General features: G+C 40.6%; 1 protein-coding gene and 1 non-coding gene across 5 annotated transcripts in view; both read right to left on the bottom strand.

Moving 5' to 3' along the window:
• The window catches only part of SHANK2 (SH3 and multiple ankyrin repeat domains 2), a 717,042-nt gene that overhangs the window by 242,914 nt on the left and 450,074 nt on the right, over positions 1 to 24,054 (bottom strand). The gene's annotated exons all lie outside the window — the stretch shown is intronic.
• LOC114810860 lies at positions 6,714 to 6,851 on the bottom strand. The gene has a single exon (XR_003758550.1). It is a non-coding gene; the product is annotated as a small nucleolar RNA SNORA7 (small nucleolar RNA).

The following is a 24,054-nucleotide window of genomic DNA, read 5'->3' as shown; positions in this document are numbered from 1 at the left end:
CAGCTTGAAGATGTGTGTTGAAAGAGAGAGATGAGTTAATCAGGTAGGACATAGGGCCTGTCCCACATGGGGCTCACAGTCTACATATGTAGTCCACATGATCATGAGTATGGCCTAATGGTGTAGTGGATAGAGCACAGGCCTTGGAATCAGAAGGTCATGAGTTCTAATCCCAGCTCTGCCACTTGTCTGCTGTATGATTTGGGCAAGTCACTTAACTTTTCTGTGCCTCAGTTACCTCATCTGTAAAAAAAAAAATGGGGATTAAAAATGTGAGTCCAATGTGGAACAGGGACTGTGTCCAACCTGATTAACTTGTACCTATTCCAGTGCTTAGAACAGTGCTTGGCACACTAGTAAGAACTTAATAAGAACCATTATTATCATCCATTCTTATATTTTCAAATGCTTCAGTTTTCATGGTATTCCTTAAGCAGTTACTATGTGCAAAGCACTGCACTAAGAACTTGGGAGAGGACAATATAACAGAGTTGGTAGACACATTCCTTGCCTTACAGTCTAAGGAAATTTTAAAGCTGAATTTTTGTTTGTTTAAACAGATGCCAAATGTTTTTGACACTATAGCTGAAGTGAGTTTTCAGCTGAATCCTTGTCAAACATATGATGGCCCTAAATGACATTCCCTGAGGAAAATTATTAGTAGAGTTACAGTGAGCAATTTCACTTGTATCATGGCATTCTAGTTTGTCTATAGGGACCTAAGAAAACGTTGTATTTTCATACCCAGGCTTACTTAAATAAAATATCAACAAATGTGATATTTAGGCCTCCAACTGTGCCTAGTTCCCACCCTACTGGAAATAGAGTGTGAAAACAAGTGAAGGATTAGAAAGGGAAATGATTCTGAGTTTTTCTTTTCCTTCACTTACATATGCAAGATTAATGAATGTCTGTCACATATGAAATATGATACATAAGCAATGGGGGAAAAAACAAATAGATTATCAAGATTGAATATAGTGTCCTGTATTTCATCAGGAATCATTTTTACATGAAATAATTTCAATCATTTTAGAAAAGGAATTAGATTTGAAATATGAATTAGTCTCTTAATTTAAGTTTTTTACTGCTAACCAGTAGATTTTTTTTCCAGTTCTGCCACTAGTTCTACTTAAATGAATCATGGCAATCAATCAGTGGTATTTAGTGAGTGCTTTCTATGAGCAGAGCACTGGTGCAGAGTGCAAAAGAGTAGGTAGATACTATTCCTCTTTTCCAAGGAGTTTTCAATCTAGTTGGGGAGACAAACATGTTAATAAATTACAGATGGGGAAAGCAACAGAGTATAAGGATATACACACAAGTGCTGAGGGCTGGGGAATGGGATAAGTACCTAAATGCTTAAGGGGTAAGTTAAGTTGCATAGACAATGCAGTAGGGAGGAGAAATAGAGTGGGAAGATGAGAGATTAGTTGGGGGAGGCTTCCTGGAGGAGATATGATTTTTAGTAAGAGAGAGTGGTGGTCTGGTGGATATGAAGAGGGACAGAGTTCTGGGCAGTAGATAAGTTCTCTCCCTTTTCTTGCTGTCCCTTTCTGCTCTGAACTTTTAAAAAGGATGCCTCCATTTGTCTTCCAAAATAAAGTCTCCCATGTATTTACTACTCATTAGTTTTCTCTGGTTAACTTAAATGTTAAATAAGATTAGAGATAAGATGCTGTTAAATGACACCAGGCCAGATGCTCCAGTAGACCACTAGAGACATCTTCTCCAGCTCGACTTTCACCATTCTCCTATAAGGTCTTTAGAGGCTAAATGACAATATTAAATTCTCAGTTGATCTCAATCAAAATTTCAAGTTCTATTTGAGAATACATGATAGAGTCCATTAATCCAAAACATAAATGTGTGAATTACTTTCTTCCATCAATTCCCTAATTCCAGGTGGGGAAAGAAATATTATTCAGATTGTGCTGAATTATTTGTCCTACATAAATTCAGGCTATTTATTTTGGATTCCATTTGTCTCCGTGTAACTTAGCAAAACAACAGGACAGACGTTAAACATATATATATATATATATATATATATATATACAAATCTCACCAATACAACACTTGCTTCTAGGCTTTCTTCTCTTGTTTGGAAGAACTTAACATGATCTGCTCCACATTACAGTCTTCAGTTATTTCCTTAGTTACACTTTCAAAAAGCAGTTGGTAGCTCATTATATTAATAAATCATTCCCACAAGATGCATGTTGACTCAATCTGATGATTTGCAGATGTTTATATTCAATTCTCAATTCTCTGGCCTGGTTTTCATTAACAGATACACTTTCCAGATTTACAGTATTTTATAATTGTTTATATTTTTTGAATTAAAACTAGATCTTCTAAAATGAGATTGGTATCTCAAGCATTTTAAGTTATCATTTATTCCATGTTCTTGCATATTTAATAGTAGCTCTGACTACTCTCTAATTCCCCTGTAATTTATAGTGGAGTTGCCTCAAGGGTCAGGTTTGGGTTCCCTTCTATTGTCCATCTGTACCCACTCCCTTGAAGGGTTCCACAACGGGATGGCACATTTTGTGCTAGACCATTTTATTCAGACAAAATCCTGAGATGATTTTTTATGGAATTTCTTAAGCAATTACCATGTTCCAGGCATTGTACTAAGCGCTGGGGTAGATACGCAGTAATCAGGTTGGACATGGTTCATGTCTCATATGGGGCTCTCACAGTCTTAATCCCAAATTTACAGATGAGGTAACTGAGGCACAGAAAAGTTAAGTGACTCACCCACGTATTACAGCAGACAAGTGGCAGAGCCAGAATTAGAGCCCAGGTCCTTCTGACTCCTAGATCCATGCTCTATCCACCAGGCCATGCTACTTCTCCAAGCTAGCCTCCATGATTTTGGAATTGTTTACTTTTTTATGGCAATGGATGACCTGTTTCATAACTTTTATTACTATGTCTCCTGATTTTCTGAGTAGGGCATGGTGTCAGGGAAGAGGGAGGGAGGTGGGACTTTCTGTGAGGCTGGAGAGGAAGGAACTCAGACTGACACAGTTTCCTCTGAAACTGAAGCGTGTTTGGGTCAACCCAGAATTAACCGCAACAGCAGGGAGAACCGCAGTTTGCCTGCCTCAGCTGGGAGTCTTCTAGCAGGTCACAGAGAGCTCCTGGGGCTACCCAGTCTGTGGGTATGACCACCTCGGTAAGGGGGTGGCAGACACTCTTTATATTTATAAATAAATAAATAAATTCTCCAATCTGTGGATATGACTGGGGAGGGGAGGCAGAGTCATGAGTGGGGCCCATGCAGAAAGGGCCGGGGAAAAGCCAGGCCATTATCCAATTGAGTCATATGACTGAGGTGGGGCCTGGGGGTCCAGGCTTGCCTCAGATTGTGTCACGTGACTGAGATGGAAGGAAGCACCTTTGTTACACCATGGGTCTACCCTTTCACCTCGGGATTGGTATAACTGATAGGCCACCTAGACAAATGTGTAAGCCAAGCAAATGCCTCAAGCGAATCGCACGGTTGTCATGACACTCCTTGAAGAACTCATTTGCTCCTGTAGCTTCAATTCATTCATTCGATTGTATTTATTGAGCACTGTGTGCAAAGCACTGTACTAAACGTTTCAGTGACCATCTCCCTGCAGATGATTCCTAAATCTTCCTCTCCTGCCTGACCTCTCTCCTTCTCTGCAATCTCACGCTTTCTCCTGCTTTCAAGATATCTCTACTTGGATGTTACACTGACACCTCAAACTTATCATGTTCAAAACAGAATTCCTCACCTTCCCACCCAAGCCCTGTCCTCACCCTAACTTTCCTAAACTCTAGACAACACCACCATCTTCCCAGTCTTACAAGTCCTCAACCTGGGCATTATCCTTGAATCATCTCTCTCACTCAACGCTCACATGCAATCTATCATCAAATCTTGTGGGTTCAACCTTCACAGTATCTCTAGAATCCTCCCCTTCCTCTCTATCCAAACTGCTAACATGCTGATCCAATCACTCATTTCCCGCCTCAACAACTGCATCAGTCTCCTCGCTGATCTCCGTAATCCTATCTCTCCCCTTTCCAGCCCTTATTTCAGTCTGTTGCCCAGATAATTTTTCTGAAAAATTCAGTCCATATCTCCCCACTTCTCAAAAACCTCCGACTGTTGTCTACCTATCTCTGCATCAACAGAAACTTTTATCTGCTTCAGGGCACTCGATATGCCCTCTCCTTCCTACAAATGCAACCCAAACACTTTGCTGCTTTAAAAGCAACCTACTCTCTGAACCTTTATCTCTTCTATCTTGCCCCTGTCCCCTTGGAATATTCTCCTCTCTCCCCCTTTTCATATCTGACAGTCCACCTTCTAAACGCTCTTGTAAATCAGTTCTCCTCTAAGAGGCCTTTCCCGACTAAGTCCTTTATTTACCTTATCCTCTCTCCACTCTGGATTGACTATGAATTTGGCTGTGTACCCATTAAGGACTTGGAAGAAGTGCTTAGGGAAGCAGTGTGCCCAAGTGGAAAGAGCACAGGCCTGGTAGACAGAGGACCTGGATTCTAATCCTGACTCCCACTCTTATTGCTGTTTGACCTTGGGCAATCATTTCACTTTTCTGTGCTTCAGCTTCATCAGCAAAATGGGGATTAAATCCTACTACTTTCTACTTAAACCGAGACTTCCTTGTGGAAAAGGGACCGTGCCCAACCTGATTATCTTTTATCTACCCCAGCACTTAATTCTTGGCACACAATAAGCACTTAACAAATATCATTATTATTTGATACTCAACCCAATTCCACAATACTTATGTACTTTTTCCCCTAACCATAATTTATTATAATATCTGTCTCCCAATGTAAACTGTAAACTCTTCACGGGCAGGGATTCCATCTACCAATTCTGTTATATTGTGGTTTCTCAAGCTCTTGAGTACAGTGCTGCTCTGCAAACAGTAAAACACTTATATATCACTGATTGATTCTGACAGATTTAATTTTTACTATATGACTATGTATTGCCTATTCTGCATTTTTATTCATGGCTAACCACCTTATATGTCCTGTCAGCACCCATTCTCATTTTCTGGTGATTTTTCACTTGTCCCTGAAGCCACTGTCTCAGTTCCTTTTTCTGCCAGAAAAAGTATAATATGCCAGTCTTCCAGAATCTGAATCTTAGTACTTTTAACTTGCATAGCATTTTCACAAGAGTGTTTTACAAACCTAATACCAAGTACTACCATGATCGCTGAAGTCATTTCTTACAATTAAACAGTACAAGAGTCATTGGTACCCCTCGTAGTTTTTCTACTGCAATTAGATTTTTCTTACCATTCAATTTTCTTTGACATTACAAAAATGCAATAAGAATGCACCTTTTCTACATCATAACTGCTAAAAGCAATTATAAACCAAATCAGTCATCTCCTACATTTTCTTCTTCATTTTCATTTCTCTTTCACTAAGCCAAAAATACCTTATAATATCTTTCATGGCCGGATACCCATTTCCTGAGCCCTAGTGCACAAACTCTAAAAGTATTTCCTATCAAATGAAATGAGAGCATCTGCAAGTGAACCACTCCATTGTTCTTTTCATTTATAGCAATACCAAATACATCTTAGATATTGATAAACCCATTTCTTTTTACTTGATGTCATCTGCCATCAGGTAAGTCAACTATTGTATTCTTAACACTATTTATTTACATGTACTTAAAATGAATTGATGTTTTCAGCTGAATCAATTGTTATGGGTAATGAAGAGTGAAATTTGGAGAGCTAAGGAAGCTTCTGTAAAATGACATAAGCAAACACAGTCTTGTCTCAATCTCCTGCTCTCCCCTTCATTTTAACTCCCCAAAGAAAAAAGAGAACAGAATTCTACAGATGTTTAGGTTTCATAAATAATTGAGTGGTCACATATTTTATTTTCCTAAACATGAATTTGATAAATAAGAGAACATAAGAATCAATAATATAATCCTTAAAGGGAAAAGGCCCAAATATTTCTCTGAGGAAGGACTGGCACTGGGGTAAGAGGAAGAGACTATCAAAATGCTTTGGTTTTAAAAAATCCATTTCAGGACAATTGACAGGATAATTTAAAATTTGGACGAGTTTAGGAACCTGCACATCTTGAATAGCTCCATTGCTGGAGGTTGTTTTCTCTTTCCCAAAGTGATTGTGAAAATCATCAAAATCTTTTTCATCTGGTGTTCATCAAAACAATGAAGGCTTTAATTCCCTCTCAATCTGGTGTTCCACTATATTCTCCAGCAGGACAGACTAAGAAAAATGTCCCACCATCAACCAAGAGCCAAGCAAAAATTTGTGAATAAATAGATCACATTCTTTGTCCCCTGAAATGAATTGCTACTGAGGGAGCAGAGAAGCAAAACGTCACAAGTGCCTTTCCAAGACCTGTGATTAGATTTGAATCTGGGCCAAGCAAACCAAAGTTCCAAAAGGCAACATTGCCCACTGCAAGAGCATTGAACTCTGATGATTTAAGGACTGCTATAATGCAGCATAGACAATGTGTATGTGTCTGTGTGCATGTGTTCACACACACAGACATACACACACAAAAGCAGCTATATCAGCATCTTGCAAAGTTCTTACTCTCCAAGAAGATTTCATGTCCTTAATGAACAGTACCATTGTCGCCTTCCATTCAGTAAACTCGAGGGCACCGCTACTGCCCAGCATGGGTGAGTTTTGACTGGTAGCAGATTGCTTTCCACTCACTAGCCACTGGCCAAGCTAGGAATGGAATGGGTAGGCCTCTGCTTGACTCTCCCTCCTGTAGCCAAGACTAGTAGTGTACTGGAAACTCTCCAGATGTGACCCTGAAGGGGTGGGGGGAGTAGGTGGAGCTAGGGACAATGAAATATGGTTATGCAGCCTATGTGACTGGATTTTAACAGTCACTAAAGACTAGAGCATGCTTGTGATGCCTATCTCTGATCTCGGCATGGGAGTTAAACCACTTCCATATTTTTACCAAGAAAACTCTCTGGATAGAGTACCAGAACAATTGCAGATGCAGAGTGGGGGTTCTGGGAGAGATGTGTCTGTAGTGTAGCTATGGGTCGGAAACTTTCCAAGCACTTAGTACAATGCTCAGCACACAGTAAGCGTTCAATAAATGTGACTGAAAGAATGAATGAAACGACTCGATGGCATAAGCAAGACAATGAAAAGTATTGTTTACAAAACTTACTATGGAAAAGACATAATCAAGTTTCTCAAAAAGCAGCAGTAGTAATACTAATCAAGACCCTATTGTGTGCAAAGTACTGTAGTAAATCAGTCAATCGTATATATTTAGTCCTTACTATGTATAGAGAACTCTATTAAGCACTTGGGAGAGTACAATATAAAGAAGTTGAGAGATACATTCCTTGCCCCTATCAAATTTACAGTCTAGAGTGAACACTGGGAAAAGATACATAGGTGGGATTTAAACATGGTCCCTGGCAATCAAGAAGCTCACAGTCCAATAATAAGGAAGGGTGGGAGTTGGGAGACAGATAAGTAAGGAAAGTTGAAACAATAAAACCAAAATAATAGATGAGGACAGTAGATAATACGGGATGGTACTGGGGCTAGGGGAATAGAATTACAGGATCATCATTGCTCAGGGTCCAACAGGTCTGACAGTAAAGGGACTGGCAGGATCCTTGTGGTTCTGGCCATCTGGGTTGTCCAGAATCCAGTCCCATTCAAAACTCCCCAAGATTTCAATTTGAAGAGGCAGGCTGCTGCTCCCTCACAGCCCCACCATGTAGGGTAGACAAGAGCAGAGGCCTTGGATTGGGTAATAATAATAATAATAATTATAGAATCTAAGTGCTTATTCTGTGCCAGGCACTGTACTAAGCACAGGGGTGGATACCAGCAAATTGGACTGGACACAGTCCCGGTCCCACATGGGGCTAACAGTCTTAATCCCCATTTCACAGATGAGGTAACTGAGGCCCAGAGAAGTTAAGTGACTTGCCCAAGGTCACACAGCAGACAAGTGGCAGAGCAAGAATTAGAACCCAACTGGGAAAAGAGCGGGGAAGAGGGTTGGGATTCCCGTTTTTTTTCTGCTTTAGCAGTCCAGTGGGGTGGAAGGCAGAAACCTAGCAAAGATATTTCATTCCTAGACCTTTTTGAAGGGATGGCACAAGGGAACCGGGAAGGGCTGTTTCTGGTGAAAGTACCAATTCCCGCTTCCCGACTTCTCTGGCACATTGTGTGTGTGTCTAATTTGCAATGCTGCTTTCCAGGGTTCTGTGATCCTTAAAGTGGCCCTGACAACTACTGGGTTGGGGATGGACACAGAACAATGGGAGAGGGGAATGAATGACAAGAGATGTGGAAAGTGATAAACAGTGCAGAATGTCAGAGTAACCAGACGAGTAGAGGCTGACTTGCCAAGCATGAGGGCATGGAATGTTTCGTTCTGTTAGGCACGTACCCTAGGGAGCAAACATTCTGTACCTACTTGTACTAATGAACTATTCACCTGCTTTGTTTTTCTCACTTTATCACCAATTCCTCAACAAAAAGGATTGTGTGTTCTCAGTTCTCTTAACTCCATTGCACCTTGTCCTGGACCCAGAGGATGGCATGTTAACACAGTACTTAATTACACTAATGAGCTATCATATCATAGTGTTTCACTAAAATGAAACATCTACTAAGAGATAGGTTTTATGTGTAAGACAAAATAGTTGTTGGTTGTAACAATTTATGTATACTCTCTATAAAGCCCACAGATACTTTGTAAGGAAAACCTGAGAAAAAAATCCTTGTCACATATTATTCATTTTCACCTGCGTATAAACTAACCATACATTATGCAACTCACATATGAACTTTACCTAAAACATTGAGTCCACTGTTGTCCTGGGCCTGTTTACTTAGTAGATTTCAGGGTCAGAATTTCCAGAGAGGCCTCTAAACATGTATGCCAAAAAACAGCAATGGCTTAAACATATCCTAAGAGCCTTTTAATTCATTCATTATAATTGTATGATCATTACACTAACAAACATTGCTTATAGCCCTAAGAAAAACAACTTCCCCTGTCCCAAAAAATTCACTGTGCTTTTGAATCTGTTACATGTGGTACCTTCCTGTTTTGATTCAAATTTGGATAAATTAGTCTTCCTATATTAGATTTCTTTAAAAGGAAGTCATTCTTGATGCCTAATCCAAACTCAGTGGGAAGCACCTGAACATCTCAACTACAATATAGTTAAATCTAATCTGCCACTGTTAAAGTCAAGCAAGTTCCCAACCTAGAAATTAATTAGATACAAAGCTGAAACCAACACACACACACACACACACACACACACACACACACACACCCCCCCCCCCCCCCCAATCTCAGTGAAGGACGAATGGCATAAATCTCTTTAGACCCATTCCAACCTACCTAGGAAATTAAATACTTAGCATCATATCACCATATCACTAACCTTTGATGGGAAAGGTATTATAATTCCACCTGAAAGTTCTTGGAACCTCCTGCTGTTCAAAATTAGAGAGGAAGTAGTTGTTAGCTAGGGAATGGTTGCTGAAAAGCAGAGGGATTGAAACCATGCAAAACTTCCAACCATCTCCCAGAAACATCTACCTCTTGATTCATCCCTTTCATTTCATCAGTTGTTTAGCTGGGGAAAAACAAAGCACGAATCATAGCTACTAGGTAGAGGGAGTGAACAAAATACACTCTGTCTTAAAATAAAAGTGGACTAGCTTTGCTATCAAAACGTCCTTTGAATTATCTTTCTACATTCATAGCACCAAATGGCACAATTCTCCTTCCCTTCCCCGAGTGGCAGATTTGGCAGAATAAACCCTACTCTGGGCAACAGTTGGCCCATCACTCTGTATTGAAGAGGAGAGAATAGTTGTAAACCCAGGCTTTCTGCCAAGAACAATGCCAGTCACTTTGGAAAGTCTCCTACCGAATGGCAAGTCACCGAATGAAAGAATATTTTATTTCCTGGGTTGCAGACTGTGGCTCCCACTCTGTGGAACCTGGTACAAAAACCTTAAGTTCCAATAAGTAAGCTCAAAGCTCCTCTCTCAAGATACCATGATCTCCGGTGGTGGTAGAATTTACGGCCCTTCAAAGCAATGCTGGGCACTTGCGTATAATACTCACTGTGCTAAGGAGTAATTTCATGGTTCATGCACCATTCATCTATTTGCCACGAATTAGGCACCAATACCAGGATCACTTGGTAAATTCAAGGAGAGAGGGGCTTAATCCCACAAGCCATTGAATATCACGAAGATTGTCACATGTCTGAGAAAAGCCAAGTGTGGTCTTCAGCTTTGGCAACACAAGATGTAGGATCTGTTGGTGGGTCACATCCATTGATTTAATGTTTCAGCCTATAAGGCTAGGTCAGTTCTTATTTAAAAAAACTCTTCTCTAGGAGACTAGACCGGGCAAAAAGAGTGATCTTGCACATGTTTGGTGCTCCATTTTGTGCTGTGCAACTTTGCCATTACAAGGGGACTATGCATGCACTTCCAGGGTTGTTCAATGAGGTTTCAAGCTCTTCAAATTAATGAAATGATACAAAAGCCCCAAGTAGATTTTCTGCACTGTTTGAGTTGAATATTTGGGCAGCTCAAAATAGCCTATTTTCCTCTTGCACTGCTTTTCTCCTGTCCTTATGAATGACCTAAAAACCCTACATTGGGATGCATAAGCTTCCAATCAGGACTACTGATTCATCTCAGTCAAAGGTTACTGCCCTGGTACACTTAATTTGCCAGGCAGATTGGAGTGATTTTTCAAAGATTTATGCTGCTCATGCCTCAACTTGACAGCATTTAGGAAACTGGTTTTAGCCTTGGATCTCCATTTTTTGCTTTGTGGGAAATAGTCCTACCATCTGTAGAAATACTTAACCTTGCAAGAACAGGGTTGAATATGTACACATAGAAATTCAGCACTTGCAAAATAATGACTGATGATCATAACTCACAGGTTAGCACATTTGAGAGGGAAGGAAGCCAGATGGGCCACGATGACAGGACTGAAAACCTTATACATAAAAGTCTGAGAACACTACCGGAAAAAAGTAAAAACTGAGATCTCTCAATATCATTGATGTAATAAAAACATATCATCCAAACTATTTCAAAAAATGGGGGCAACAAGCACAATCAGTGATGAGTGGGCAGATGACGTATTTGAAAAATCAGCATGCAGTGAAAAAGAGACAGACAGCACAAATGTATTTTCTCTTTAGCCTCCTGCTGAACCTTAATCAACTGCAATTATTAGGAAGTGACTGCTGTAATGAATGTAGATTTTCTTTCACAACCTTTGCTTGGGTGTACTTAATAATAGTAAATGTGGTATTTGTTCTGTGTGCCAAGCACTGAACTAAGCACTGGGGAAAATCCTCATCAATGGTACTTGAGTGCTTATTGTATGCAGAGCACACTAGGCACTTAAAGTAGAGTACAATACAACAGAGTTGGTAAATACATTCCCTGCTCACGATGAGCTTATATATAAGTGAATCAGGCAAGAATCAGTCCCTGTCTGATATGGGAATGACAGTTGAAACTCTGCAGGTAAGTGGCAGAGGTGGGATTAGAACCCAGGTCCTCTGACTTTCAGGCTCATTCTCCTTCCACTAGGCCACACTGCTTTTCCATAAGCGAACACATGTCAGGCCTCAGGATTTGCATAGCCCTTACTAATAGCAGGGTTTATGTAGAAAAGAAACAAATAGCTTAAGAAATGGATAAACTCTTTTCTCTAAACAAATGCTTATACCAGCAAACAGCTTTTCTTTTCACTGGACCAAACTCCATGCATGCATTCACTCCTTCAGGAATGTTTCTAACAGACGGCAGCTTTCTTTGTCACTAATCAGACCACCTCAGGAGCTGTAATGACAATTTATTTGCTTCAGGAAATTGAGTAAGGGAAGGGTTTGGTGCTCTAATTTTCCGAGGAGGGGCAGAGGCTCCACAGCCCCCGAACCTAATTCAATACCTTGAGAGGAATATCTTTTCATCCAAGCCCTTAGCAAACTCCCAAGGCTGGAAAAGGTGATGACAAAATCTTCCAGCCACGGAAAGAACCAGGGGTAGTGGTCAACTTTCAGGTGGAACCTTTTTCTTTAACCACCAGGTAAACTTCCTTAAGGCAATAAAGGTTTAGCTTCTTCAAGGTGCTACTCAATGATTCGCCCAGTGACTAAGCTACTCTTTGTTCATAAGATGTCTACAGAAAACAATCCTCCAAAATTCTACCTAAATTAGGATGATGGAGTCTCCCTTCTCGAATGACTGATGAATCGCTAGAACTATAAAGTAATAATAATAATAATGTTGGTATTTCTTAAGCGCTTACTATGTGCAGAGCACTGTTCTAAGCGCTGGGGGAGACACAGGGGAATCAGGTTGTCCCACGTGGGGCTCACAGTCTTCATCCCCATTTTACAGATGAGGGAACTGAGGCACAGAGAAGTTAAGTGACTTGCCCACAGTCACACAGCTGACAAGTGGCAGAGCTGGGAATCGAACTCATGACCTCTGACTCCAAAGCCCACGCTCTTTCCACTGAGCCACGCTGCTTCTCTAAGAGGATGGTGAAAGTCATAGGATATTGGGACATATGCACATATTCTGTGGCTTCCCTACTTCTAATTTAATTTAACGCCACTCTCCTCCACCAGCTCTTCCAGGGAAGGGATTGTGCCTACCATTAATGTATACTCCCAAGCACTTAATACAGTTAATAAGTAAGAGGATGGTGAAAGACAAAAATTCAGGGGACCAATGCAGGATAGAATACTAGGTAACTAGAATGTGCCTAATATCTAAAACCCAAACCACCAATGTCCAATAATCAACTAGTTCCACGTGACTGGCCTAGGATATGAATCAGAACTAGGGACAGGACCGTGGGTTAGACAGTGGTATCAACAACTATTTTGCACAGTTGGGCAGTGTGAAGCAAATGACCTTTAGGAGCTTGGCTTTTGATGACGTGTTAATTTAAGTAACTGGCGTTTTGGCAGAGCATCATGGAACTTAATAAAAACTTTGAAACCAAGTAGAAAGGGAAAAGGAAGGAAAGGATTATTGTATTGAATCAATGGTATTTATTAAGTGCTCACGGAATACAAAGCACTATACTAATCGCTTGGGAAGATATAACAGAAGTAAAGAGATGTTCCCCACCCACCAGGGTACAATCTAATGATATTCCATTTCTCTTTAGGACCAATGTTTTTTTCAACTCCAATGGCCTTTTAAGACTGGGTTTATTTCTTGGTAGAGCTAGAAGCCTAATTCAAGATTTCCATAAAGGGCACAACTCCTAGGAATTATGTTCTAGGAGAAATTGGCTCTTGATTCCAGTTGTTTTGATGTCACAGGTTGCAGATAGGCAGCATTGTATCTATTTTATAAATGGATAAATAGACCAAGAGGAAAGGTATAAAGCCAGACCAGGATACTCAGATGAAACCCTAACATTAAACCAATACTACTCCACCATTCTTTTATTGCCCAAAGCCAGTCAGTCAATCAGTAGTACTTTTTGAGTGCATAGTGTTTGCAAAACACTGTATTAAGTGCTTGGGAGTATACATTAATGGTAGGCACAATCCCTTCCCTGGAAGAGCTGGTGGAGGAGAGTGGCGTTAAATTAAATTAGAAGTAGGGAAGCCACAGAATATGTGCATATATCCCAATCCTATAGGAGTGAAGGTGAGAAACAAAATGCTTATGGCATATGAACTTCACTGGATGGGGGACACTGGAGGAAGGAAGAAGGCTTCCTGCAATTTATATGATGTTAGTAGGACTTTGGGAGAGTGATGGGCTAATGGATGTAAAAGGAAAGAGCATTTCAGGCAGGGGTGAGGGCAAAAGCAAAAGGTGAGTGAGGCAAAATAGAGGTATGGGAGGTATTAGAGGAGTGAAGTATGTGGGCTTATTTGTAAAGGATAGCAGCATGGCCTATTGGAAAGAGCACAGGGCTACGAGTTAGAAGATCTGAGTTTTAATTCTGGCTCTATCACATCTACTGTGTGACCCCTTGGGCTAGTCACTTACCTTCTCTCTGCCTTGGTTACCTCAACTGTAAAATGGGGATTAAGACCCTACGTGGGTCATGGACTGTGTCCAATCTGATTAGCTTGGTTCTACAAAGCACTTGGGACAGTGCCTGGCACATAGTAAGCACTTAACAAATGCCATTAAAAAAGAAAAAAACAAGGGGAGAGGAGTGATTGTTATGGGGAGAGCTGACTGGCTTAAAGACAGTAGTAAGGAAGATCTGTTTGATGCAGAGATGAATGAGCAACTGTTGGAGGTTCTGAAGAGTGGAGACATATATGCAGAATAATTTTTTTAAAAAAATATCCAGGCAACACGAAGTATGAACTGGAGAAGGAAGAGGCAACAGGGAGGGAGGTCAGTGAAGAGACTGACACCGTGGGGAAGGTAGTATATAACAAGTTCCTAGATAGAACCAGCATGATAGGAGCTTGGAATAACCAAAAGGATTTAGTAACAGACTGAATGTGAAGGTTGAAGGGGAAGGATATGTAAAGGTTGTGAGGGAGGGAAGACACTGATATTGACTACAGTGCTGAGAAAGGGAGAGGTCAGGGTTTGAGTGGGAAGATGAGAAATTCTGTTTTGCCCAGATTAAGGTTTCAGTGGGACAGACAAATTGAGATGTCCCAAAGGCAGTAGGAAATGTGGCATTGCAGAGGACAGAGGTCAGGATCAGAGAGGTAGATTTGGTAGATTACCTCTAGACTGTAAGCGCAATAAGGTCAGGGATCATATCTCCCAACAGTATTTTAACACATATCTCCAATGCTTTGCACACAGTCTATTGATTTGGGATTCTTCCGTGAAGAGACTCTAGTTGAAGTAGAAGGAGCGATTGAGTTGTCCAAAGGAGTGGGTGTAGATAGAGTAGAAGGGGGCTCAAAAAGCCTTGAGAATCTTCCACAGTTAGGGAGTAGGAGGCAGGAGAGGAGCATGTGAAAGAAACTGAGGAATTGGCCACAGAGGTAGGAAGAGAACCAGAAAAGGGCAGTGCCAGTGAAACCAAGGTTAGATAGTGTTTCCAGGAGAAAGAGATGGTCCATAATATCAAGGGCAGCTGGGACCTCTAGAAGGAACAGGATGGAGTAGAGTCTGAATGATGGGGCAAAAAGATCATTAGTCACTTTGGAGAGAGCTGTTTAGTGGAGTGGAAGGAGCAGAAGCCATACTACAGGGATCACCCAAATTGCATTAGTACAAATCAGCACTTAGAACAGTGCTTGGCACACAGTAAGTACCTAACAAATACCATCATTATTATCATTGTTATTATTAAATCAAATAGACAAAAAATGTTATATCTTCCTTGTTTCCAGCTTTAAGCTTTGGACATTGAGCTTTGGACTAGTTCTAAAAAGACAAAAAAAAGACAACCTACCCCACCAACCACCGCCCCCCCCCCAAAAAAAAAACCTATGTTGCCCATGTTCAAGTACAAAGTAATACAGCATATGCTTATTTTCTCCCATTCCTCATTATTATAACAGCCACTGATGTGATTACAATTCATAAGGCCTTTCTCCTGCTCTGGAGGGTGAGTTCCAAGGGGCATGAGAACATCATTTGCCAAGGTCCTGCTGTTTCAGGACCAAACCACCATATTAACCTGAGCTGTGAATATCACGTTCTAATCAAAGTATTTGAGAAGTCAAGGACACTGCAATATATTCGGGCATCTTGCCGGCACATCGCCAGATACCTGAGGGAGATTGTGTCCAATTTTTCAAAGTCCTTGATTACTTGGAAAACTTTTCAAACAGTCTGAGCGACTCTCTGAAGAGACTATCACGATGCAGAGTAGAGTGGCTCCTTCTATCAACAACAAATCTTGATGTTTTTACTTCAGATGTTCCTATCCCATTATATCCCTCTTTAGAGTCATAAACACAAATTAAATCTCTTTGGTAAAATGCATCACAGCACACATTCAAAACTCCTGCTGAAAGGAATTACAGTAAAAGGAATAACGGGATAATTTTGGACACATGCCATTTCTGATGTGGCCATGTGATCCAAAGTTAGCAAGCAGCAATGAATAAATCTCTTTAGATCCCAGTTCTTTACAGTTGCAAAACAAACCACAGAACTGTGACATTCATTAAAGGTAGTCTATTAGCGTCAGTGAGGGAGAAACCTATGCAAAGTTCATGGTATCTCCAGACATTTCCCACTCAGAACTCACAAAGTTTATATTAATGCACATCAGAAGGGAAAGAAGAAAGCAAAGCTACAAAACCAGATACACATATCTACACATCTTAGATATACAGGTATGATGTAATTACCCATTATGGTAAATATACAAACTACGTTCCTAAAATAAGAAGTTCGAAGGACGTGTATGAGAGTGAGAAACGGTCACAAGTTCCCCTTTCATATTTTAAAGGCCCCGTCAAGCTTACTAATTGCTTCTCATTCCCTGATGGTTCTGGGAAACACTAGCCTCTGGATCCTTGGATTTACAGTTCCCAGATAGCAGGTGCTGCAAGAATACTTTTCCCACACCTCCTTCAGTTCCCTAACCTCAGATCCACCTCCAGTAGGAGCCCGAGCACTGTCACAACCCCGGTGGTAGCCTCTAATGGCAAACAGTTGGGAATGATCTTTTCCAGGTTAAGGGTCACGATATGGCTTCTGGAGACCAAATTTCCAGATGGAGTAACAAAGATGGAGCTCGTATCTCCAAGTTCCCTGCTGGTCCAATGCCATCGGGTGCCCAACTAGATTGTAATCCCCTTCAGGGCAGGAACTGTGTCTACATTTTCTATTGTGCTCTCCCAACCATTTAATACAGTGCTCTGCACCCAGTAAGTGCACAATAAATACCCTGATTGATTTCCCTTTATATAAGGACAATAAAAATATCCATGCTCTATTTAATCATCCTCGATCTCCAGATGTGCCCTACTTTGGTTCCTTATCCTTCAGCTTGATGGTTTTAAGAGAGGGGAGAGTAAAATTCAGTTTGCAAATATGCAGCAGGAAGATACAAAGAACACCTTTAATGTAACATAGTAAAAAATGACAATAATTGTATTTTACTTAATCAAATACATCCAATGTATTCATTAATTTTAAATATTTGCTTCAGAGATTTGATTCTACTGTAAGTTGGAGGGTCTTACTAAATTGAATTTTTTTTATTTCTTAAAAAGGAGCTCCTCCACAAAGGACTTGAAAACTTAAGACTTTCCTTCTCATTATGATCAAGCACTTGAAACTTAGAAAGGTAAAACAGTAAGTATTGTTGTTGAATCAGAGGGACCATAGCAAAATGTGATGGTGAAGGTGGAGAGTAGAATAAATTTTCCATCACAGTTCCTAGGACTGTTGCTTGCCTCTACGATGCTTAAAATAGTGTCTTCCTTAGCAGTCGCATATTATGCATTTGGATCATGTTGGCTGAAATAAGATCAATCAACTGCCTATAATTTCACAGAAAATAATTATTTCAAGTTTTCTCTATCCTGGCCCTCAAAACAGTTATTGTCTAACTCCTAGAATGTGTTCTCTACTATTTATGTCTCTGTTTTCCCTCTTCTAGCTCACTTTTTGATTCCCTACAATCTTTATTTTGCTCATTTCCTTCCACTAAAACTGCTCTACGGTTGCCAGTCATTTAGTTCTGGCCAAATCAGCTCTAAATTTTTTTGACATCTCTATCCCCTTTGATAGCCTTGGCAACACGCCTCCTTAGAACTCCCTTGCTGGCCATGGTTTCAAAGACACATAACTATGATAGTTTTTCCTGTTTCTTTTACTGTTTCCTTCTGTTACTCTTCTCCTTACCCTCAAAACTTGAGTGCTCTTCTCATTTCATTTGCCTCCACTTGATGAGATCAACTACTCACATATATTTCTACATGTCTGGATTACTTCCAAATATACCTTCTCCTCAGTCCCATATTTCTTCCTGTGCTGGGTTACCTAGTAAACATGATGATGATTATAGTATTCATTAAATGCAAGCACTGTACCAGGCCCTAGGAGAGATACAAGATAATCATGTCAGACATAGTCCCTGCCCCACATGGGACTCAATCAAGTGGTGAAGGAGAACAGGTATTTCATCCTTGACCACTGCATTAGCCCTCTTGCTGACCTTTCTGCCTCCTCCCTCTCTCCACTCCACTCAATATTTCATTTTGTTGCCAAGGTCATTTTTCTGAAAAATCCATTTTCTGAAAAGTCCATACCTCCCTATACCTCAAAACCCCACAGTGATTGTCCACCCACCTCCACATTTAACAGAACCTCCTTACCCTTGCTTTAAGGCACTCAATCAGCTCTCTCCCTTCTATCTAACCTCACTGATAGCCTACTACAAACCAATCCACATGCTTTGGTCTGTTAGAGCCCACCTCTACCTGAACCTCATCTATTCCACCACCAACCCTTGGCCCTTGTTCTCTCTCAGGCCCACAACTTCCTCCCCCTTCATATCTAACAGACCACAATGCTCCCCACTTTCAAATCTTTCCTAAAATCACATCTGCTCCTAGAAGCCTTCCCTGACTAAGCCCCATTTCCCCCTAGCAGCCTTCCTTTCTGGGTCAACTATGCACTTGGTTGGGTACTCCTTAAACACTTTGATACTCACTTCAGCCCCACAACACTTAAGTATTTATCCCCGTACTCTATGTTCCCTATCTGCCAGTTATTTTAATGTCTGTGTCCCCATGTAGCCTGTAAGTTCCTTGGGAACAGGGATTGTCCCTACCAACTCTACTTTCCCAAGTGTTTAGTACAGTGTTCCACAGGTAGTAAGGACTCAATAAATACCTCTGATTAATTGAGCCCCATTTCATAGATGAGAACTGTAAATTAAATTATTTTCCCAAGGCCAAACAGTAAGTAAGCAGAGGAGAGGGGACTAGAGCCCAAGTCCTATGCTTTTTCCATTATCTGGCTCTTGCTTCCACTTGGATATCTCACACCACCTTAAACTTAACCTGTCAAAAACTGACCTCATCTCTGCTCCCAAATCCTCTTTTCCTTCCAATTTTCCCAATACTGTTAAAGAGCCTACTACCCTCAGGGGACTTACATTCTAGCTGGGGAGTCAGACACTAAAATAACTCACAGGTAGACAGAAGTAGCAGACTTCAAAGACTTGGTCATAAGTTCTATGGGAGAGCACTTATGAAAGAGCCTTCAAATTCTTCCTCCTTTAACCTATCCTTTACAAGACAGCAAGAATCTCTTATATAGTCAACTTTTCTGATCACTCTCCTCTTCAAAATCTTTTAATGGCATCCTGGCAGCTTTTGCATCTAGTGAAAATGCTTGACCATCAGTAATCTTCCGGTCACTCCTGCAATTGGTTCTCTCTCACCCAAACTGATCTCTTCTCCATCTGTACCCCCGTTCATGTCTTCCACTCAAACACACCAAGCCTATTTGCAAACTCCCGCAATTCAATCCCCCTGCCTGAATACCCATCGTGGGCAGGGGTTGTCTCTATTTGATGCTGAATTGATGATGATACCATTTGTTAAGCACTTACTATGTGCCAAGCACTATTCTAAGCGCTGGGGGAGGATACAAGGTAATCAGGTTGTCCCACATGGGGCTCACACTCTTAATGCCCATTTTCCAGATGAGGTAAGTGAGGCCCAGAGAAGTTAAGTGACTTGACCAAAGTCACACAGCTGACAAGTGGCATATCCGGGATTAGAACCCATGAACTCTGACTCCCAAGCCTGGGCTCATTCCACTGAGTCATGCTGAATTGTACTTCCCAAGCACTTAGTACAGTGCTCTTCACACAGTAAGTGCTCAATAAATATGATTGAATGAATGAATAGCCCTTTCCCCACTTCAGCTTAACCATGCCGCTCCCCTCCTTCAAACTGACTCAATCCAGAAACCTTCTTTGAAGAGTTGGATATTTCTTGTCCTATATCACAACATTAAATCCAGCCATCACCAACCCTTCCATATGATTTTTGGTAATATTTAGGGTCCTCCACCTACACTTGTTTTTCTCTAATTTTATGCATTTGCCTTTTTGTCCTGCCTGCCTCTTTATATTGCCATTTCTCATTCTTCATTAGTAATTCCCTACAGAGCCTATTAGAGGGCTCTGCACAAGATTGGTATCTAATAAATGCTCTTGTTATTCATGATAATTATCTCCATGAATTTCCCAAACCAGCTTTATTAAGAGATTTCTGCGAATGTTCATTACCCAATGAAATATGTACAATGCTATTCAGCACTGATGAAAATCTAACTTGCTGTCAAGAGTTTGTCAGTACTGTGTCAGGGAAAAAAAGGATCATGTTTCACAATAGAAGTTCTCCTTCCATATCCTAAAGAGCAGCAAACCATTTAGTTTCCTAAAGAACAGCTATAAGAGGAGATTCACATTCAAAAATTGTATTTTTCAACATTTCCGGGGGACAGTGTCACTTCCCTGCATTCTTCAATCACTATCTTAAAGGAAAACTTATTTTTCAGGATTTTATAGGTCAAGATTGTTATGAAGGTTCATTTCTTATACTGGAAAAAACAAACAAAACCTTACTATCCAGTACCTACGCAATTAAAACCTCTCCCAGCTAGCAATATTCCTAATACCTTATCACCATCATCATCAATATTTATTGAGCTCTTACTGAGAATGAGCACTGAACTAAGTACCTGGGAGAGTCCACTATAACAGAGTTGGTAGTCACGTTCTCTGCCCACAGTGAGCTTACACTCTGAATAAGTAACTGGTAGACTATGTTTGAATCCTGGGTAAGGAAGTTTCTCTGGGTTGTTTGTTAAACAGATTAAGGGTTTATGCAAACAGCTTTAGTCAGAAAGCTCCCTCTCCCTGCTGTTATCTGTTTCTCCAGTTTACACTGAATGCTTTCCATTTGGTTATTCTGTTAATGTAATAGTAGTAACAGTATTTACTGAGTACTCCATGGGTGCAGTGTACAGCAATAAGCCTTTGGAATGCACAGAACAGAGAAGAGATGAGTTCACTACCTGCCAGGAGCTTACTCTAAAGGGGAAAGATGGGCATAAAAGTATTTACAAGTAGAATAATTAAATACCAAGTACCAATAATTAAATACTAAGTAAATACCAAAACGCACACATTCCATCTCCAATCTGATTATCACATTCTCCTGTCAGATACTTGAATGTTAATCTCACCAGGACTCACTGGGATGTAGGCTCCTATCAAGCCTTCTTAGGGGCTCCTCAGGCTAACACCATCACTATGGCAAACTCATCTGGTACTTGTAAAGTGCTTACAATGTGCCAGGCATAGTCCTAGGAATTGGGGTAGATGCAAGATAATTGGGTTGGACACAGTCCCTCTCCCACCTAGGGTTCACAGTCTTAATCCTCATTTTACAGATGAGGGAACTGAGGCACAGAGAAGTGAAGTGACTTGAGAAGGCAGATAAGTGGCAGAGCCACGATTAGAACCCACGTCCTTCTGACTCTCAGGCCCGTGCTCTTTCCACTAGGCCACTCTCCTTCTCTGAAACATGGTGAGCAAACCATCTTCACCGACTCACACAGATCCTGCTTGCTTCCAGAGCTTCAATCCTCTGTGTGTTCAGGTAAGGCCTTGTTAGGCAGTCCTGGCTCTTATATAACCAGGATTTTTAACTACCGACAAAGAGCAGGAAATGTGTTTATCAAATAAGTAGTGTGGTTTAGTGGAAAGAGCACAGGCTTGGGAGTCAGAGGACGGGGGTTCTAATCCTGGCTCCACCACTTGTCTACTGCATGACCCAAGTCAAGCCACTTAACTTCTCTGTGCCTTGCTTACCTTATCTGTAAAATGGGGATCAAGACTGTGGGGCCCACATGGAACAACCTGATTACCTTGTATCTACCCTAATGCTTAGAACAGTGCTTGGCACACAGTAAGCACTCAACAAATATCATAAATATTATTATTATTATTCTCCCAAGTGCAGAAAATGCTCAGTGAATACCACTGATTGATTGGCTCTTCTCAAGCATACTGGACAACAAAGTTTTACTGTATAACTATGGTTTAGTGGAAAGAGCACGGGCTTGGGAGTCAGAGGTAGTGGGTTCTAATCCCGGATCCGCCATTTGCCAGCAGTGTTACCTTGGGGAAGTCGCTTAACTTCTCTGTGCCTCAATTACCTCATCTGTAAAATGGGGACTAAGTCTGAGCACCCCACCTGGGACAACCTGATAACCTTGTATCTCCCCCAGCGCTTAGGACAGTGCTTGGCACATACTAAGCACTTAACAAATACCGTTATTATTATTAATAACATAAGAGTAATTGGAGGGTTGGATCAGATTTCTGGTCTGCCCAACCCAATATTCTCTCTCCAAAACCAGCAACATACTGCTCAGAGAAATAGCATGACAATTGCCCAGCTTGACATCCATGATATAATTTTTTTTTTTTTATGAAAGTGACTTAAGCTATGTTACTTTTCCCTGATCAGCAAAGGTGTACTTTATTTCACTGGAAAGTGTTTCTACAATTATGTATTCACATGTTCAGGCTTAGACTAGGCTGCAGGTGAGCAAGCGAGAACTCTCAGACAGTGACAGGATCCCTTTTCATGAACAAAAATCAATTGAAAATACTGGTACATAGATAACACCTACAGAAAGCAATACTGCTCAGAGTCAGTAGCACTGAAGCTATGTGAGGAGAATGAACAAACGGCAGGAAGATAACTAAGCAACTGCTGTATGGAGGGAGGGCTGAAATTGGGAAATTGAAAGCACGGATAAAAGAAGAAATGTTTTAAGGTCACAGGAAAAGAAAACCTCAAAGAATGCTGCATTCCAGCTACAAACAGAATACGCTCACACAGTATACTACTATCATGAACGAAGCAGCTCTTTTAAAGCAAAAAATTATGTAAAGAACAGAAGCTAAGGGAACTGAAGTGAAAACAATGTCAGGAACTGCAAACCTCAAACAGGATATTTCTAAGGATCAAGACTTTTGTGTCATAATATGGCTGGGACTGTTGGTCCCATTCTGACCTTTTCAGTTACAAATGCACTCTTGGGTCTATTTCAGTGACAGTGGTATTATCTTTAAATGTATGTATATATGTATATATATATATATATATAGACACACACACACACATGTTCAAAGCCAGGGAAAATCACATATTCACAGTTGGAATGAAATTACGTAAAGAACCTTATTTTCTGCTCACATCAAAGATACCTGCTTTGCTTTAGCAGTAAAAATTGTCAAGGCTAATTTAATCCATCTCCCTTGAATCCATCGCCTCACTAACAGTGCCCTTGGTCCAAAAGTTCTCCCTTATGTTTCCTGTAAATATTTCATTATGATTTAAGACAATTTTCTCTAGTCTTGTCCATTAGGATATGGGAAACAGGTGGTCAGAACCCTCCATAAATTTGTTACCTTTCCTCTTTCTTTTCTCTATAACAATTCATGTGGGTACATTTACATATATGAACTCAGTTCTGCCATGATATGTTTCAGCTATGTTTTGCACAGGATTTTGTTAGACAATGAGAAAACATTCTCCCAACATAACCAGTCTGTTTGGATTCAGCGCACCATGTTGGAAAAAATGGTAAATTTCCTTCACATGGCTTTTGCAAGAACACAACCCTAGTAATAATGATAACAATAATACTAAGATTTATTAAGTGTTTGCTATGAATCAAGCACTCTACTAAGCACTGGGGTAAATACAAGATAATCAAGTCCCACATGGGGATCAGGACAATGCTCTACAAAGACTAAGATCTCAGTAAATACTACTGATTATCACTGATCACTTTATGAAAAAAGTCAAATTTGTGGTTTTATCACTGAAAATAAATTGCTGGCCTGCAAGAAATGTTAGTATCGCTCCTTGTGGGGCGAGAACAAGTCTATCCACTTGGTTATATTGTTCTCTCCCAAGCACTTAGTACAGAGCTCTGCACACAGTAAGTACTCAGTAATTATGATTGATTT

This window comes from Ornithorhynchus anatinus, chromosome 3 (assembly GCF_004115215.2).
Source record: "Ornithorhynchus anatinus isolate Pmale09 chromosome 3, mOrnAna1.pri.v4, whole genome shotgun sequence".
Lineage (NCBI taxonomy): Eukaryota > Metazoa > Chordata > Mammalia > Monotremata > Ornithorhynchidae > Ornithorhynchus > Ornithorhynchus anatinus.
This window is presented reverse-complemented; position numbering and strand designations above follow the sequence as displayed.